At 30.2% G+C, this 7,938-nt stretch overlaps 1 protein-coding gene and 1 pseudogene across 1 annotated transcript in view; one reads left to right on the forward strand and one right to left on the reverse strand.

Annotated features, from left to right (window-relative positions):
* The first annotated feature begins 1,311 nt into the window (after positions 1 to 1,311).
* On the forward strand, positions 1,312 to 3,135 carry LOC108748329 (annotated as a pseudogene).
* The window catches only part of LOC108748327 (serine/arginine-rich splicing factor 1A), a 9,199-nt gene continuing 3,683 nt past the window's right edge, over positions 2,423 to 7,938 (reverse strand). Inside the window, exons 4-5 of the mRNA XM_018486395.1 lie at positions 2,837 to 2,904; positions 2,423 to 2,507 (exon numbers count right to left, since the gene is read on the reverse strand). The gene's annotated coding sequence lies outside the window, so the exon portion shown is untranslated. The remainder of the gene's footprint in view (positions 2,508 to 2,836; positions 2,905 to 7,938) is intronic.

The following is a 7,938-nucleotide window of genomic DNA, read 5'->3' on the forward strand; positions in this document are numbered from 1 at the left end:
TATATATATATATATATATATATAAATCTAAATAATAAGTTTTATATATTTTTAAATATCATATTGCAATGGAGCATATATTAAAAATTTGAGGTAGAGGTGTCCTAAATTAAGATCTATTGAGAAATTATAATAAACTTTGCGACTTATTACTGAAAAATTTGTGTTGCTGGGCGTTGTTGCTGCACTTTATTAACGATGCGTCTGCAGTATTGCAAGAACTTCTACACGATTTTCAATTTTAAAGAACAGTGATATATTCTGAAAGAATCGAAAATGATCGGTATAAATCAACAGAAAAGATGAACATGCGCGGAGACGCGCTGTCACGCAATATTCGCGGTCAGTTACGAATTTTCCCGTTTAACTGCGCCAAACTTTGTATGCGGATTTGCTGATGAGACCACTTCGCGAGAGATCCTTCACATTCTCTGAAACTTCTGATATAATGTCCCTAACAAAGATATCAGCAGAACGTCTTATCGTTTTCTTCGGAATTCGTGCAAATTCGTTTCGTCAGCATTCCCGATCCCGTTCTATTTTTATTATATAATCCGAAGATACTGTTTTAATATTAAACATTAATTAATTCTAAAACCCTGTTACCTTTTATTCTTGTAACCCTATTACTGATTATCTCAAGTAGCACAGTACAAGTACTTACAAAGTGCTAAAAAAGCGATTATATGCACTTTTTTTAATGCTTTATAAGCGCTATGTGCTACTTGGAATTACCTATTGCTATAAGATAATTATCTATTACTGAGTGCATCTAATTATTATATAAAAAATATTTATATTTAAAAATATTTTATATCTTGTAATATTCATGCATTAATACTCGATATAAAATGTATCAAAGCTTGAAGATGAAAGAATAAGATTAAATAATTTTGATTTTTTTCAAAAGGCCGTTTATAAATTTTAATGGAAGTATTTTTTATATAAACCTCCATAATAAAATGTTAAATTAAATATATATGTATATTGCATACATAATTTAAAATAATATTATATATATTTTTATGTATATAGATAATATTAATTTTTAAAAAATTCGAAAAAGACCGAGACATATCGTAGATCATACAACTATATAAAATAACAAAACATTGATTTTAATTAATTATTATTTTCATTAATGATATTCCGTGATAATTAACATTCGCGAGCGTATCTCAAGTTTCAACAATGATGGTATGTCTTATCGGCATACGAACACGATGTTGTATTTCAGGTGGAGATATTCTTCTGTCACGTACCAAAAACAAGCGGTAATCATCAGCAATATCACAACAATCAGCAAATATCACAAATAATATGCAATACCCGCACAGAAATGCATCATTCAGAAAGTAATGAATTATTTAGACATAGATTATACGATCCTCTAATTGAGGTCCAGACTTTCATGATATAAATAGGTGTCGAGGATGTGGATCGGCAGAAGTTTCTCGTGGCAGTGAATAGCAATTTTCTCTCGTTCCTTTGATTTAACCTTCAGTATGAGTACTTTAACGAACAAGATCGCCCTTGTCACCGGCGCCTGCTCCGGAATTAGTAAGGCAGTCACCGAAGAATTGGTGTCGAAGGGACTTAGTCATCGGCCTTTCCAGTGATATAAATAAGCTGAAGGTATATTTAATGTTAACATTGTTAAAAATATAATCAAATTGCATATAAAAATTATGGATTATAACTACGGTCTACTTGATACTATAATACAAGTCAGTCAATTAGTAAAATTTTTTCTTCCGATTGGTTAATCAAATACTTCGGAACAAATTTGTAGCGCAAAGTGCTTTATTTAATAACAATAAATGATATTAATAAGTTATGAGTTAAGCCGGTGGCACACGATGCTTGTTTTCTCGCTGGATTAGAATCTTGCCATCCTATTGACTGCGATGGCGAGATTCTAATCCAACTAGCAGTCCAGTAGGAAAATAAGCATCGTGTGCCGCAGACTTTACAATTAGTCATCTCTTTTATGATTTCTGTAGCTTCTTGTGGATGAGCTGAAGAGCAAACTATATCCTCTTCAATGCGACTTAAGTCTTCCGGGCGAGATTGAAAGTGCATCGGAGTAGGTAGAGAAGAACCTGGGTAGTGTGGACATCTTAGTAAATAGCGCTAGTATTAGTTTAGATTGGTTCAGCATTAATGGTGGTATACAGGAAATTAAAAAGACTATTGATATCAACTTACTTGGCTTATCGCTTCTCACTAAGAAAATTCTGCAATTGATGAAGAACAAGGGTAGGTATATTAAGAAAAATTAGACAAAAATTATCTCTATATCTGATAAATAAAAAAATATTAGAAATCAACAACAGCTGAATCATCAATGTCAACGACGTATGCGGGCTAAAATTGTTGCCTCTTGCCTTCGACTGATCTCTTTCTCCGACATATGCTGCAAGCAAGTCCGCGTTGACCGCACTGAGTGAATGCCTTCGTTTGGAGTTGGCCCAAAATGAGTCCAACATCAAAGTGACCGTAAGTAACTTCGAATCGTACTGTAACGAATTGTTTTTTTAAATATTTATGTATAAAGTCAATTTTATCATTGCAACATATGATAAAGTTAAAACTTTCAAATTATGACCTCTAACATTTTATTCAACGTTATTGAAAGACAATTTTTCTCAAATTCTTATGGACAAAGTAAAGCATATTTAAAGCAAAATATTAAGAAAGTAATTGCTTAAAAGTAATAATAATTTGCTTAATAATAATAATTTTTTATTAAGTAAAAATATTTCAGAAAAAGGTATACTGAAAATTTGACAGTTTTTGTTTTTATATCTGTTAACATGATTCATTCTCTTGCAACACATCTGTCCGGGCTTAGTGGGGATCGAGCTCAACCAGCAATGGTTAAAGGAAAATTCACGACTGACCCTAAAACCAAAAAATGTGACGAACACTATTCTTTATTACACCCATTCGGGAGATTAATTGAGACCGGACGAAATCATTGTTTATGACGAACATTGTAGTATTTAGAGCATATATCGTGTGGCAAATCAAATAAAGCATTAACAATTTTCAAATATGTCAATTTTCAAACATGAATTCGTCGTATTTATCTTACAATTCTCAGGCTGATTTTATAAGTTTTTATTTTTTACATTTTTTATATTTTTTATTAGCAATATCATGTATAAAGTTTTAATAAATAACATCAACACAGCTTTTATATTTTTGCGTATTAATCATCGTGACAATTTTTTAAAACTTCAATGCATATTTTATAAATTTGTTCTTTTCAGCAGTATCACTTTTCGCACTTTTTGTTCTCTTCTCTGATTTTCGTTCTAAATATACATATATATTTTTTTCATATTAACGCAAAAAAATGCGTAAATAAATAAACAGTTTTTTGGTTAGTCAGCTTTTCGATTTGTTCAAATAAAATAAATCTCTTATTATAAATCAGGTATAAAGACAATTATCGTTTAAAGATTTTCATATAAATGTGTGCTTAACTTTGTAGCTTTAAACTTTAAAAAGGCATGCGCCTATTGTATGCTAACAAGGCAGCCTAACAAAGTCGAACAAAGTCGAAAACACAATCAAAATTTCAAATATAATACTTACCGAAGGTGAAACATGGTCACGACTTTTTTATTTACAAATCCACGAAGGCATTAATTTATATCTTAAACGCGTGATATTACTTTAAAGTAGATCTATTCATAGGCGATAATTGAAGGAAAATTGTATAAAACAATATCATTCTTAACGTATTTATTTTTAATTGTCTCATTTGCCAGCTTAATAATTCACAAGAATTTTTTAAGAGAGTAAGATACTGTGTAGAGAAAAGAATTGCAAAGAAGCGTCATGTTAGGGGAATCCTATTTAATGAAAGTATGAAGCAATCGGTGTTATATTTAGTTGTGAAGTACATCCTAAATTGCATGTCCTGTACAATGTAGAAAATATTTAGGTATGTACAATGCGCGGAATAATAAAATTTTATAAATAGCAGATGATAAATTTGTATGTAATATAACAAAATGCGCAATAGAGAAACTGTTTCTATCAAGTTGAATAATCATATTTTGAATTTTATGGATAAATACACACTATGCAAGACTGTTATAGATTCGACGCTATTCATATTCTTCTTATTGCTACACATTGTTCGTACAATTAACTATAGCAGAATAATATAATATATATACATATATATATATATATATATATATATAAAATACATATGTATGTATGTATGTATGTATGTATGTATGTATGTATGTATGTATATAACACAGAAATAACACATAAAATATTAAAAATATACTTATCTGTGATGTTAATTGAACAAAAGAGGCAAAATGTTATAAACTAGTTACTGCTATTGTTGCGAAATCTGTCTTGTGAGTTATGTATAACAAATTTCACAACAATGAGAATGAAGCTAAACACAAAGAGGATCGGTTATTAATGCAAACACATTTTAAGACTTTTATCGAGGCAGGCTTTTTATATTGCGTGTTACTAAGTTGCATTTGCCTTATTGGTGATAAAAATGAAAATACGAATGTAAGAATATTTTCGAAGAGAGCATGCAGAAATAAATATCGATAGTATCTCAGGTATAAACTGTTTGCACAAATACCTTACAGCCATCATCTCATCCGCTTTTCATTTCATCCGTGAGAAAAATGACATCCAATTATCTTGTCAATTGATCCCGCTAAATACGAGTCCAAATTCCATATCCGACCTAGGAGATAAATCCGTGAACCCTATGAAGCGTGAACGGTATCATGCTTCCAAATCCACAATTCTTCCACATCGCATATCGTTCCCTTAATGAATCCGAGTGATCCGGTGAATATAGCGCAGGCAATTTTTATCCTTATCCAAAAATATCCGTCCATGCATACTAATTTATCCCGTTTCGAATCCTGCTAGCATCCTAATCCAAACATATCCGGAGAATCCTGTCCGTCGTACCGTTTGTAAGGAGTTCCTCTAAAATTATGAGGTCAGTTCCCGTCAAGATGACAGACAGGTAGTGTTACTCAAATGTACCATCCTCTTGTTTATGTCAGTTAAATCCTGAAGACACTGTGGTTTACAATGTACGCGAGAAAAAGATGCACTTGACGGTCACGATTGATCAAGAAAATCGCAATAGTTATCGGGAAACACGTTTTGTTTGACAATTGGACTTTAGATCGCCGATATTATCGAACAATTATTAGACATGCAACAGTTTTTCCAAAGAATCACTTCCACCTTTCACTAAATACGAAATACGTTTCATATGTAATGGCTAATAAAATTGAGTTTAGTATTGATGTTATACGTTGTATCAAGAAGAGGATAAATATCATGCAGAAAATCCATCCTTAATGAGTGATCCGAAAAATTAATCTTCACTAAAGTGAAGAAACTTCAACAAAATTTAGTTATAAACCAAACAGAATCCAGTTATAGTTGACAATCCATTACTAGTTTGACTCAGATTATAAACAAATTAATAAACGCGCGGAATGCTTTTTTTTTCTTTTTAAATCGATACGCGAAAATAATACGCAACTGGAAGCACTTTAATCCTGATAAGCACATAACATAATGAGGAAGTTCCACTCTCGTTATGTTTCTCTTTTAAAACAGCGACACACAAAAATCTTTAGTTTTAAACTGGGATTCTAAGTTTTAAAAAGAAATATTAATCGGCATTCATCGCCTCCTCGTAATGGACTTGCCAACGTTTCCTGAGCCAGCAATTGAGAATCCTTTCTTTCTCCTGATCCTGAATTTCCTCTTGAAAGTATCCTGTTTCGCTATTCTCATTTTCATCTATGTCTTTTAATCCTTTTATAATTTATGCTCTCCGTATCGCAAATCCTCCACAACGCAATCCATCTCATTCCAACGTCAAGCGAATGTGTATTATATCCATCCAAGAAGTAAGATCGTGTTGATTTCAGTTTTTCATTCATTGTGTTACAATCCCAATATACAAAAGAAGAAAAAATACATTAGTTTCTTATGTGATGTAAATTAATATTAGATATAGTTTATTAATGCAAATGTAATGCCTGTGATATATAGAACTATGAAATTGCATCGTATATCTAATATAGACTGTATGACATAAAATTTTAGACACTGCATTTTTGAAAAAAAAAAAATTGATATAGTAAAAATTTATCAAATAAACTAAAATCACAGGATTAATTTGCAAAAATAGCATGAAATACACAGTATCCAATGTTTTCCTTTCCAATGTGTGCCAAGAGTTTTAGGATATAATAGAAATTTTCAAATGTGTATTTAATTATGCGGTTGTTCCAAATATAAGTGAAAGGAAAACACGAACAGAGAAATGCGAACGACAATATATTAATTAGTAGTTATTTCACCGCATTTCTCACCGAATTCTTCGTGTATGTTACACTTGAAATTCATCTTAATCTGGATATGCTGTAAATGTCCAGATTATTCATATATATAATGCTGTATGTTTTCACATCGAGAAATGTCAAAGATCTAAATAAGTTAGATATTTTGTACTGAAATAACATGAAACGCAATCTGTGTGCAAAATCAGGAAATGACCTATGAAACATTAAAGGTCGTCTATTGTCAAATACAATTGCGTGTTATAAAGTGAATTAGATTGTATGGGAGTGATAATAAAAGATTTTTGTGCCAATATAATTATGTGTGGTGTATAATAAATATTAATTGTTACACTCATATATTTCGTTATGTGTATATGCGCGATATGTTGTCATCACTACTGATTCGATTTGGAATTATTTTGATTCAAATGATAAGTTGCATAAATGAATCGTGTAAACAATCTTGAGGTATTTATTTCTATATACATGTTATCTGTTAATATATATAGGTATATATATATATAATCATATTCTAGATAAAAAATATATACTTTATAAGATAAATATAAATACATAGCATGCTATTATTTGAATTTATTTTTTATTGCCAAAGACGCATGTATATACACAATATATTGCATATTATGTAATCTCTTCTCTTAAATTACGGATTTTTTAAACAAAAGTTTATTGGAAAGTGGAAATATGTTAAGGAATCTGCAGCTAGGCAGTAGCGCACAACTTTTAATATACATGATGTACTAACATCACTGTTATTCCACTTCAATTATGTAGTATGTTAATTCAGGCGATTAGGATATGCAGTATTTATCATATTATAATATAAAATTACTGCATTATTACAATAATATTAGTAACTTTAAAACTTATGACGAGAGAAAGGCATCTTAAGCTAAAGTATGTTTTGTATTTATTAGTATCTATAAAATGTGTATTTAAATATGTCAATATAAACAGTTTACCCATATTCTTGTGTGTTCTATGATAAAGTTTAGAATTTTTATAATATAGGAGATAAAATTGTCTTAATAAGTATTAAGATGATTTCGACTACAAAGGATGTTAGTAAATGCACATAACAGTTATGAGAGATTATCAGTGAAAAACCTTTGTTAGGCAAGCTTAAAAATTTCATGTTTAACTATGCAAAGTACATCCAAGTATAAATTAAGACTTAAGCTAGGCTTGGAGTCGATTGCACATTTTGATCGATTTTGCCTACTGTCATCCCTATTCTTTTTGTTTCTTAACATTTAGACTGCGCACGGAGACATAGAATAATCGAGTTCAGAGATGATATTAGCTGTAAATCGTACAGAGCACTATAGAGACTTTGAAATATAATGTCTCGCGTTCACTGATTACAAAGTTTGATTATTATTATTATGAATATTATTTATAGATTTAGATATTAAAAAATCAAAAGTAACACTTCAAAATAAAACAGGTATGTTAACTAAGTGTGTACACTGAAAAAAAATCTTAAATTTCAAAAATATTTTACTTGACAAAAAAATATTTTTAATATATATATATATGTATATTA

This window comes from Trachymyrmex septentrionalis, unplaced genomic scaffold (assembly GCF_001594115.1).
Source record: "Trachymyrmex septentrionalis isolate Tsep2-gDNA-1 unplaced genomic scaffold, Tsep1.0 scaffold22, whole genome shotgun sequence".
NCBI classification, from domain to species: domain Eukaryota; kingdom Metazoa; phylum Arthropoda; class Insecta; order Hymenoptera; family Formicidae; genus Trachymyrmex; species Trachymyrmex septentrionalis.